We start from the raw sequence: 9,569 nt of genomic DNA, 5'->3' as shown, positions 1-9,569 counted from the left end.
CCCTGGGAAGGAACACACAGGTGCCCTGGGAAGGAACACACAGGTACTGTTCCCTGGGCAGTGCCATGCAAAGGAGCAGCTGCCGTTGTCGCCGCGCATCGCCCGCTGGAACAGATACAAGGGAACCACTGCCAGGATGAATCCCTCTCCTGCCTGTTGGAACACACACGGGGAGGCCTCTCCTTGAGCAGCTTTTGCTACTTATCTCTATTTTTTGCCACAGAAGCCGTGGCTGTGCAGGCAAGGGATCACACGCCAGAGTGAATGGGCTCTGATTAATGCAGATCGTATCCGACAACCTTTCCGAGCTCCTTCTGGGCCGGCACGCTCCATTAATCTCCAAATGTCACAGCAAGGTACTTAAATCAGCACTGAGGAGAGCAGGGATTAACAGGCAGGGAAACACAGGGCTACCAGAGCAGCCACTGCCATCACGGCCAACACTGCACACCGTGTGTCTCCACTGGCCCGCCCCTAACGGTGGCTGGGAGTGTGCAGGGACATTCATTTGGGATGGGAGCTGGAGAGGCCAGCTGAACCTGTCCTGCCTGCTTCTCACAGCTTTGAAGCTATTGACACCCACAGGACCTTGAGGCCTCAGCTCCAAAGCCACCAATGCAGCCTCTGCACCACCAGGCTCAGCATGGAGTTGCACATGCTGGGACAAAGCAGCCTCAAAGCTCCCCCGATTCCCTGGTCACTCTTTATACCTCTGCCATGTCCTCCTTGCCCCTGGATGCCCAATTAGGGATATCTGTACCTCCTGCCTGATCCTGCAGGGGCTGCTTCACCTCACTGACTCCACAGAAAAGCACCACAGCCATAGAAAACTCTGAAACTTCACACCCAGCAGGACTCCCCCAGCTCACCCCCCAAAGCTGAGCCCCGTGTGGCTCTGGGCTCCCTCCCTCCATGTGTGTCAGCCCTGGAGTCTGGGGGACAGCTGCTGGTTCCAGGTTGTTTCTGCTGGATCAGGACAGCAATGTGGTTCCCTGCTTGTGCTTTATTTGTGCTGTCACAGAGCGCCGCTGCTCTCCCTCGTTCCTCCGCTGTTGGCTACATCATCATCTTAGCCCCATGATTTCTTCCTACTTTTGCAATATTAAAAAAACCCCAAAACTTTTCCAGAGAACACAAAAACGTAAAGCAGTGTTACAAAAGCAGGCTTGTAGCAATATTTATAGATTTACAGTTAAATGGCTGTTGTGCCTCTGGGTTAAAATCCAGGGGAGCATTTACTGCTTGGGCTCCTGCGTTCCCACTGACCCATCCAAATCCCTGCTAGTAGGGATGGAAGGAAACAGCTCAAGGTGTGGTGAAGAGCTTATTGGAGTGGGTCAAGTGGGCAGCTGCTGGCCACCCAAAGTGCCAGCACCTCCCAGCACCATCCTGCCCCAGCCCACAGCAGCAGCACTCACAATTATTTGATTTCCAGGCATCAGGCTTGCAATTGTTAACTACTGTCACTGATTAGACACTGAGCGGTTCCAAAAATGCCAGTCTGGGGGTGACAATTTTCTGTTAATGTGAAATCTGACATCTTGGGTTAAAAATGGCACCTGGACACATGCAGGCATTTCATAGCTTTTAGATATTAGCACCAACAATGATTTCCGCTTCACTTCTTACACTTTTTGCGAGTTTTAAATATTTAGAGGTCAGTTGCTAAAAGATTTATTTTACTTTATTTTTGATATTTGCTTCTTAACTGTCACCTTCTTTGTCACTGCTTTCAACAGGCTGAGAACTTACATTTCCAACTTAGTGAGAATGCACCAAGGGGTTTGGTGCTGGTACTGATAGACAGATTCACTCACCCCATAGTCTTTTCTTCCATTGGGATGCCCTTATAGTGATCTCCTCAACAATACTCAGGTAGCCTCACTCCAATTTTCTAGAATAAAACCTAAAACCTGATTATTTTTGCACATTTTTTCACATCAAAGGGACTTTTCAGTGTACAGAACTGGTGACACGTGGTTCCTGAGCTCCCTTTCCATTTCAGGCATGCTACACTTCTGCTTATTTCATAGCAAACCGTGTACTAGTGGCTGATTTGCCAGTAGTAACCCACCAATTGCACTGACAGATGCTATATTACAGTCTGTGAGAAGGTCAGCATTTCAGCCTCACCACTCCTACACCCTCCTGGATGCTAAAATATGGAGGGGTGAGTCTCCAGCCTCGAGGGCTGGCCTGCTCATCCTGCAGGTCCATAAATCAGCTCCCAGGATTGAGGCTCTGTGCCAGCAGGACATTTATTTATGGATCAGAGACACGTTTCAGGTGAGGCTGAGAGCAGATGAAGCTGTCCACGTAGACACAGCAATTCTGCAGAATGAAGCTGCTTCAACAAGAGGGCCTTGGGCACTCAAGGACTGTGCAGCCCAGCTTTTAGTTAGGTGTCACAACACTGATTAAAAGGTGCTCACTTTGGCAACTGTTGCCTCTGTTGGAGGCTCCTTTGCCACCACCATCAGCCAGACAACATGCTGCCCTTCACACACTTCCCAAATTGCTGCCGGGCTCTGAAGCAACAAAGGGGAGAGGCTCTCACAAACAGCTTTTGATTAAAATAGAAAATAACATCAACTTACATTAAAATATAATTCAGTGCTTGTTTGATATTTTGTTTTTCCTCTAATAAAAAGGCAATCATAATTTCTCACAGATTGTTGTTCCCCGAAAAGAAGTGTATCACAATATGCACTGACTGCAAATACCATATTTAAATATTCAACACAGCTGTACTTGTGGAGACCTGACAGAGAAAATTCCCCTGCTCTCTCTTTCTCCTCATTCAGCAAATCAGGCAGAGGATTTTGAATATAAATTCAGAAAGTATTTTCATAAACAGAATATTTCAGCAGTTAAGACTGTGGTTTTAAGCACTTCTGCCTCTCCGCACATTCTCTTCCTATGCCTTGGTGGAAATAAATCAAACTCCTAAGCTGCTGCAATAATCCCTGAGAGACAAAACAGATGGAAAAAATAATGGGATAAAGTACCTTATGAGTAAGATTTTGGCAACACAAACCCAATGCTTCTGTTCTTCACCTAAATGTTTAGACTCGCAGCAGGCAAAGCCAAAATAAAATTGTTTTTGTTTTAAATATGTGGCACATTTTATATAGAGCAAACTTCATATTAAAAAAAAAAAAAAAAAAAATGACCCAGGGAAAAGTGACTCTAACTAAACAAAATACTTCAGTATTACTGTCTGGACTTTGCCAAGAACCCCCAGAAAGCAAGAAGGCCTTACATACACGTGCAGATATCGCAGTCCTCCAACGCCTGCAGCCACAGAGCCCGAGCTGCAAACAGAGGGTCCTGAAGGGCACGGGGTGGAGGGCAGTCCCCAAGTGCTCCCACCGTGGTCAGGGCTGGGGTGAGCACGTGGGCATCCCCCAAGGCCAGGGATTGCACACTGTGTCCCTCCTGCAAGGAAAAGCAAGTCAGATGGGATTATGTTGGGAACAACCGCATGGATCAGGCATGGAGCTTCTTGAAAGGAGCCTCTCATTTCCTTGTCTCTCCATTACACAGCTTACCCTGTGTTCTCTTACCCCAGTGGCCCTGGTTTTGCCATCCTAATTCCCCCTTCTTGGTATTTATTGGACATTTTATTGATCATCTGCCACAGCAGTGTCTGGAGTTCTCAATTTTTATTTACAAGATTTCTCCACTTCTCACACTGGTATTTTGTTATTCCAGGTTTAGCCTGGACAGCTTAGACAGGACTTTGTCTTTGATTTCTAGACAGTTCCTGCAGTTTCCTGCATTTCTACTCTGGTTGTGCCACTTAGTGGCCACTTGCTTGAGCACTGTTTGGGGATCAATAGTGTCTCACACTGCTGTCTCAAGGCACACAGTCAGGACAGGACATTTCTCTAACTCTAATGTGTGTTAGGAACCTGCAGTGAGAAGTACCACCTTGCTGAAGGAAATAAGACTAAAAAATAGCAAAGGATGTACCCAGGGATCTCTATGCAGCCTCAGACCTACAGACTGAAATTCGTGCAGAATGTTTAAAGATATGCAGCTAATAGCTTGAAAGAAATGCATTTTGGGGAACACATTTTGACTAAAAAGCGGGAAAAAAGAAATCAGAATTAGGGCCATGGAAGCCCGTAGTGATATATAAGTAAAAATATGTGCATGCTTGCATGTAAAATCATGCAGCTTAAAAGCACACACAGCTTTTGGGGTTTTTGGTTACTTGGTTTTAATCTGTTCCAAGCCATGATCCTCAAATTGGGTTTTCCATAATTGGTTTTAGCTGAGCTATAATGCATTGAATTTAGAAACCTTAAATCTTCTTCATCTTATGTTGTTTTTTGGAGATGAATATTATAATAGATTTCATTTCGTACTGGCAACAACTACAAGACTTGAACTAAATATTAACTGTTAGGAAAAATGTAATGTTTTTCTTTTTAAAGCAGAGCAGCTACAACCTTGTCTGTAAATGTTTGCCATTGCTATTTCAGTATTAATAACCACGTTTTTATGACCTAATTCAAGAAACCCACAAGAAGCTGGCTGTTCTTTTTCTATCATGTTTATGCCCTTTACATCATTTCCTACTCCTAATAACTAATGATGATAGGTAATTACTTAACAGATGGTAAAAGCTCTTTAACTGCTTTTAAGGACTACTGAGCTCTGCTGCATTTTGGGAGCATTAACTTCTGTGACTTTCCATCTTCCTTGGGTCACTCCAAGTTTGTTCAGCCATCATTAAATATTCAAGGGCTTGAGAGTTTTAGTGGTATTTTTTTTTAAATTCAGAACTGGAGGTTAGTAACATGCCACTTCAAACCATTGTTATTTCAAATACATATCTTTTGTGAGGCCACTCTTAACACTGACAAACCATGAGCCCTCTCTTTTCTCCCCAGTAGTGATGAGCACAGCAGCCCATGCAGCCTAGGGCATCTGACCTTTAGTTACCACAGATGCAGTTCTCTCTCTCTCCTGTAGCAACAAACTGTCACATCATTAACCAGAGGCTGGGGGGAAAAACGTCAAACCTTAAAACTTAAAGGGGTTGGTCTCATTAATGTCCTGACGCTGCATTTACATTATCTCCCAAGTTACACAGGCAGGAGAAATTCCACATGAGAGAGGGCAGAAGTGAGGGATGAAATTCATGGCTGAACACACACAGAGTTAGTGACCCTCCCTCTCCATACTTCCCTTGCACTTTGAGTTAGTTGCACTCTAACCACATTAAGTGCTGGCCTAATTACTCAAGCTCCACTGTACAGCACCAGCAACTCTGCTGCTGCTTTCCCAGTTCTAACAGCTGTTTGTCTGGGGCTGTATGGAAATGCATATGAGGAGCTGTGGCTAACGACACAAAATTGACTAAAAAAAAATTTACTGTGGCACAAATTAGCAAAGACTATGTCTAGAAACAAATAATTCATTTTTATGATTGCCGCTAAAATAAACTCTTGCATTTTGCATGAGACCGTTAAGTTGGAAATAATAAACAAATAAATTCAGTGTGATTTCTTCAGCTTTAGGTTCAAATCAGCCCTCCTGGTATATAGCTATAGTTGCAAATGCTTAAGTTGTACATTTCTCAAAATGGATACATTACATAACAAATGGGTTCTAAAGCAGAGGTGGTGGAACTTCTGTTCCAAGTGAATATTGTAAATACCCCTCTCTACGTCTCACCCTGATATGTCAGTGTGTATTCATACTGCTGCAGCTGTCCATCCCTGTGTGGCACTCAGTGGCCACCTCTCTGGCATCTGGTCATGATTCAATATTTAACAAACAGCTCCTGAGGTCAGATAGCACACTTGTTCTCATAACTAATAGAAGTACATTATGACTTGCTGGTTTTCCTCTGCGTAGCTCTGAATTGCTCTGAGCACAGGTATCAACCTCCCCTTGGTGAGCACCAAACCTGAGTGCCTCCTGCAACACTGCAATTTTAGTCTGGATTGAGAAGAAAATGATAGTGATTTGCCCAATGAAAACCCAAATGTGACCTCAGCTTGTATTTTGTTCAATAATCTCCAGCACATCTAGTAAACTGCTGTTCTGAGGGGATTATGTTCACACATGGAGCAACACTTATCACCACACCAAAAGGGACCCTCTAGGTATTAATTTTTTATGTACCAAGCACTTCCTTTACAATTCCACTGCCATGTGGCATCAGTGTTCCATAAATACAGAGTGTTGCTGCATTGCTTTGACTCCTTATGATTTAGTGAGTCTGAGCAGGTACAGCTGATTGTTTGAGCCATGTGCATTTTCTGCCCTTTTAGAAGACAACAGACCATCTAAAAACTCTTACAATAGCACTGTCTTTGCACAGCTCAATAAATTGTTATGAACAAGAAAAATCCTTGATTATGTTAGAATCTAAATTAGCCAGGACTTTACATGAGTTTGTAACAGGTAAGAAAAAAAATGGACAGAACTGATCACAAACCAGATATAAGTCTGGGAACATTCCACATGGGAGGAAGCTCCAGAAGTGTCTGTTCCTGAAATGCAAGGGACAGAACTTGTGCCCCAAAAATTCTTCCAAGATGCTTTTTATAGTTTTTGGGGTTTTTTTAAATTTATCTCAGAAATAATTATTTCTATATTTTAAATATACTGGCGAATCAAGCAAAATCATATAATGAAACTGCAGAAACAGCAGTTAGACAGAATATACATTATTTACTCTTGCAGCCTGAGAAAAGAAATACAGTTCCTCTTACATATCAAATTTTAAAAGCTGAAACAGAAGACAGATCCTTTCCCTGCCTGGAAAAATGTACAAGTTGTATGGCTTGAAAACAGGGTTCTCCTCATGCTCTTTGAAGTCCTCCAAAATGAACTAAAAGCAAGCACTTTGCAGGAGGCTCCCTGAAGCTGACAGGATTAAACCTGGGAATGGTCTATCACCTTAGTTCCAGTCTGTGATTCCCAGTCCCAGCAAGAGCACTAAGCTCATTCCCAGCAAACCACAGCCTTGCATCAGCCTTGGAGTGCCAGCTCACAGCCATTTCTGAGACACAGCACAACCCTGAGGCTTTCCAGGCTCCCCATCCTTGATAAAAGTAAAACATACAGAGGAAGGGGAAACAAAGAAGCACCTATGGTTTAATTAAGGGCTGCAAAGCCACAGGTTTCTTCTGATATTTGAACTAATCACATGGTAAAATTGTCATTTGGTAAGATTTTTTCCATTTGCTGCAATGCCACGGCTCTAGCAGAAAGCACGTACAGGAATGAGTTTTCAAGGTTCTTGGCTAACGGCTTTCTGTATATCTTTATCATATTTATTTAGATTGAAACAATAATATTAGAACTGCTTCCACAGCCTCTGGGAATTCCAGCACACAACTTGCACTATAGCAAAACTCTCTCGCTACTAAAACAAGACCCCTGGCAATTTGTAGTTATAAAGAAAGTGTATTTTCAGAAGGCAAAATAAGCATGCTGATGTTACTAAACATGACAGCGGGTCAGTCTGGGGACAGGGCAAAAACTGAGCTGGAGAAAACATTAGTAAATCATCCATATTCCCATCACCTGTCCTGCTAAAATTGTTAAAGCACTGCTGGAGGTCATCTCTGAGCCTGTGGTCTAATTCATTCTAGAGACGATAAGGGAGACATCAACTCTTGACTGGCAGCTCCCCCACTGCATGTTCCAGGATCCTCTCCCCATGCCAGGCATCTGATTGAAGCAGACTTGGATTTGCTGGCTCCTTTCCAAGGACTTCTGAGGAGTGATAGCAAAGATCTCACCTTACAAAGAGCTGACTGCACTTGAGGTCTCTGGACTCAGGGACCCTCTGGAGTTTGCTGGTGCAGTAGTACCCACAGGGGACAGGGACAGCTCCTGGGGACAATTTCATCCTGAGAAGAAAGATGAAGTCATTACCCAAGTGGTTTAACAGAAATGAGAGTATTGACTATTTTTCATCCTTTGGTTGGAACCAAAGAATGCACCAAGTGGATCAGGTCAAACTTAATAAACCCTGTTATGATTTTTGTCCTAATGACCACAGGTGAGTGAACACAAGGAAATACTTAAATAATGCTGCCGGGGAAAGACATCTGAGGAAAATATCAAGTTCTGCTGCCAAAGCACAGTGAAAGTTTGCAAATTTGAATGAGTTTGATAGAAGACTTTGAGACTGTGGAACAAACTTTACAGCCTTTATGTATCATCCCAATAATCCTGACCAAAAAGAGGCTGTGAATCTTCTGCAGTCTGGGAGGTTAAGGAGAAGAGTAAAATGTTGGTAGTAATATCTATGTTTCTTCTACATTTTTATACACCTTTTAATTTTTTTTTAAACTTGACTCCACTCTAGTGGAAAGAAAAATAATTAAGAAGAGGAAAAAAATCAGCTTAAGTAGAATCAGGACTTGATTGTTAGGTAGCAGCTGGGATTCTGACGGTCTGGTGCTTAAACCTACACAGTGCCTCCAGGAGCCCCACAGTGCAACCACCATCTGGAGCTCTGGAGCTAAAGGAATAGCAGGATGGGAAATAAATGATAGGAAGCAAAGAGAACTCATGGTATTATACATTTACCCCCTTTCTTTTCTCTATTTAATTTTCTAGGGGTGAAGTGACCAAAGAAAAGATAGAAACAGATTGTCATTTACTCTGCTTGGGATCTTTCCCAGCTAAAACTAAATGTTTATAAAAGATACATTATTGTTGCTGTGTCCACACCAGCACCACCATTGTGTCACTGAACTGCATACAAGTACATGTAGACTTTAAGAAGCAATCCTTTTTATCCTGGTGATGTGAAGTAACAAGCACTTTGGAATGAAACTACTTTTTTATTCCTGAGCACCTGCATGTAACATTACATGCCAAAGTCTTAGTCTGTACAATTAATACTAGCCATCTGTTGAAAAGGAAACTCTGTTCTTCCTGGCATTAACAAAGAAATTTAGACCAGGATAGTATAATATGCATCTTTGAGAAAGGTCCCAACTATAGATGAGAATTTCTTATTATAGGAAAAGGTTTCTAAAACCTCGTTACTGAAAAAAACAGTTATCTTGGAAAAAAGTATCAGACAATTTTCTTTAAAGCTCAGCCATTATGAAGTGTGTTTGGGGTTTTTTAATCCTTGGAAATCCACCTTCTCCCTCTGGCAGCTTGGAGCTTTTTTCCTCTTTATATTAAGTAAGGATAGATTTTCTTACTTATAAAAAAGCCTGTGGAAAGAAAAATCCTGCTTAATTCTTCACAGCAGATCTTTGAGCACAAACTTCCATATAGAGACTCTACACTGCTCTGAAAAATGGGAATGGAGTTCTGGGTGCAGCTTACAGACTTGGGCTCTGCTCTGGAGAGATACCTTAAGCAGATAAAGGTGAATTTTATTAAGCTAAATCCTTTCATTTTTGCCCTTGGACTTGAGAACAGTTTGAATGTGATTGCAGGAAAGATAATATCTGAGCTTTGGACTTGGAAAGAACTGAGAAAAACACACGTGTCTGCTTCAATCCTCTCTTTTTGATCTGGGAATACAAACCGTGGCCTGTGCACCTTGTTAGCAGAGGAAGGGGCACTGGGAC

The 9,569-nt window shown here is 42.7% G+C and overlaps 1 long non-coding RNA gene across 2 annotated transcripts in view; it reads right to left on the bottom strand.

Annotated features, from left to right (window-relative positions):
* LOC107203291 overlaps positions 1 to 9,569 on the bottom strand; it is a 55,403-nt gene that overhangs the window by 21,651 nt on the left and 24,183 nt on the right. For both annotated transcript variants that reach the window (XR_004497143.1, XR_004497144.1), the window contains 2 exons: positions 7,770 to 7,880; positions 3,267 to 3,438 (listed from right to left, as the gene is read on the bottom strand). This is a non-coding gene — a long non-coding RNA (uncharacterized LOC107203291). The remainder of the gene's footprint in view (positions 1 to 3,266; positions 3,439 to 7,769; positions 7,881 to 9,569) is intronic.

This window comes from Parus major, chromosome 4, assembly GCF_001522545.3.
Source record: "Parus major isolate Abel chromosome 4, Parus_major1.1, whole genome shotgun sequence".
Classification (NCBI taxonomy): domain Eukaryota; kingdom Metazoa; phylum Chordata; class Aves; order Passeriformes; family Paridae; genus Parus; species Parus major.
The sequence above is the reverse complement of the archived record's forward strand: the minus strand, read 5'-3'. Positions and strand labels throughout refer to the sequence as shown.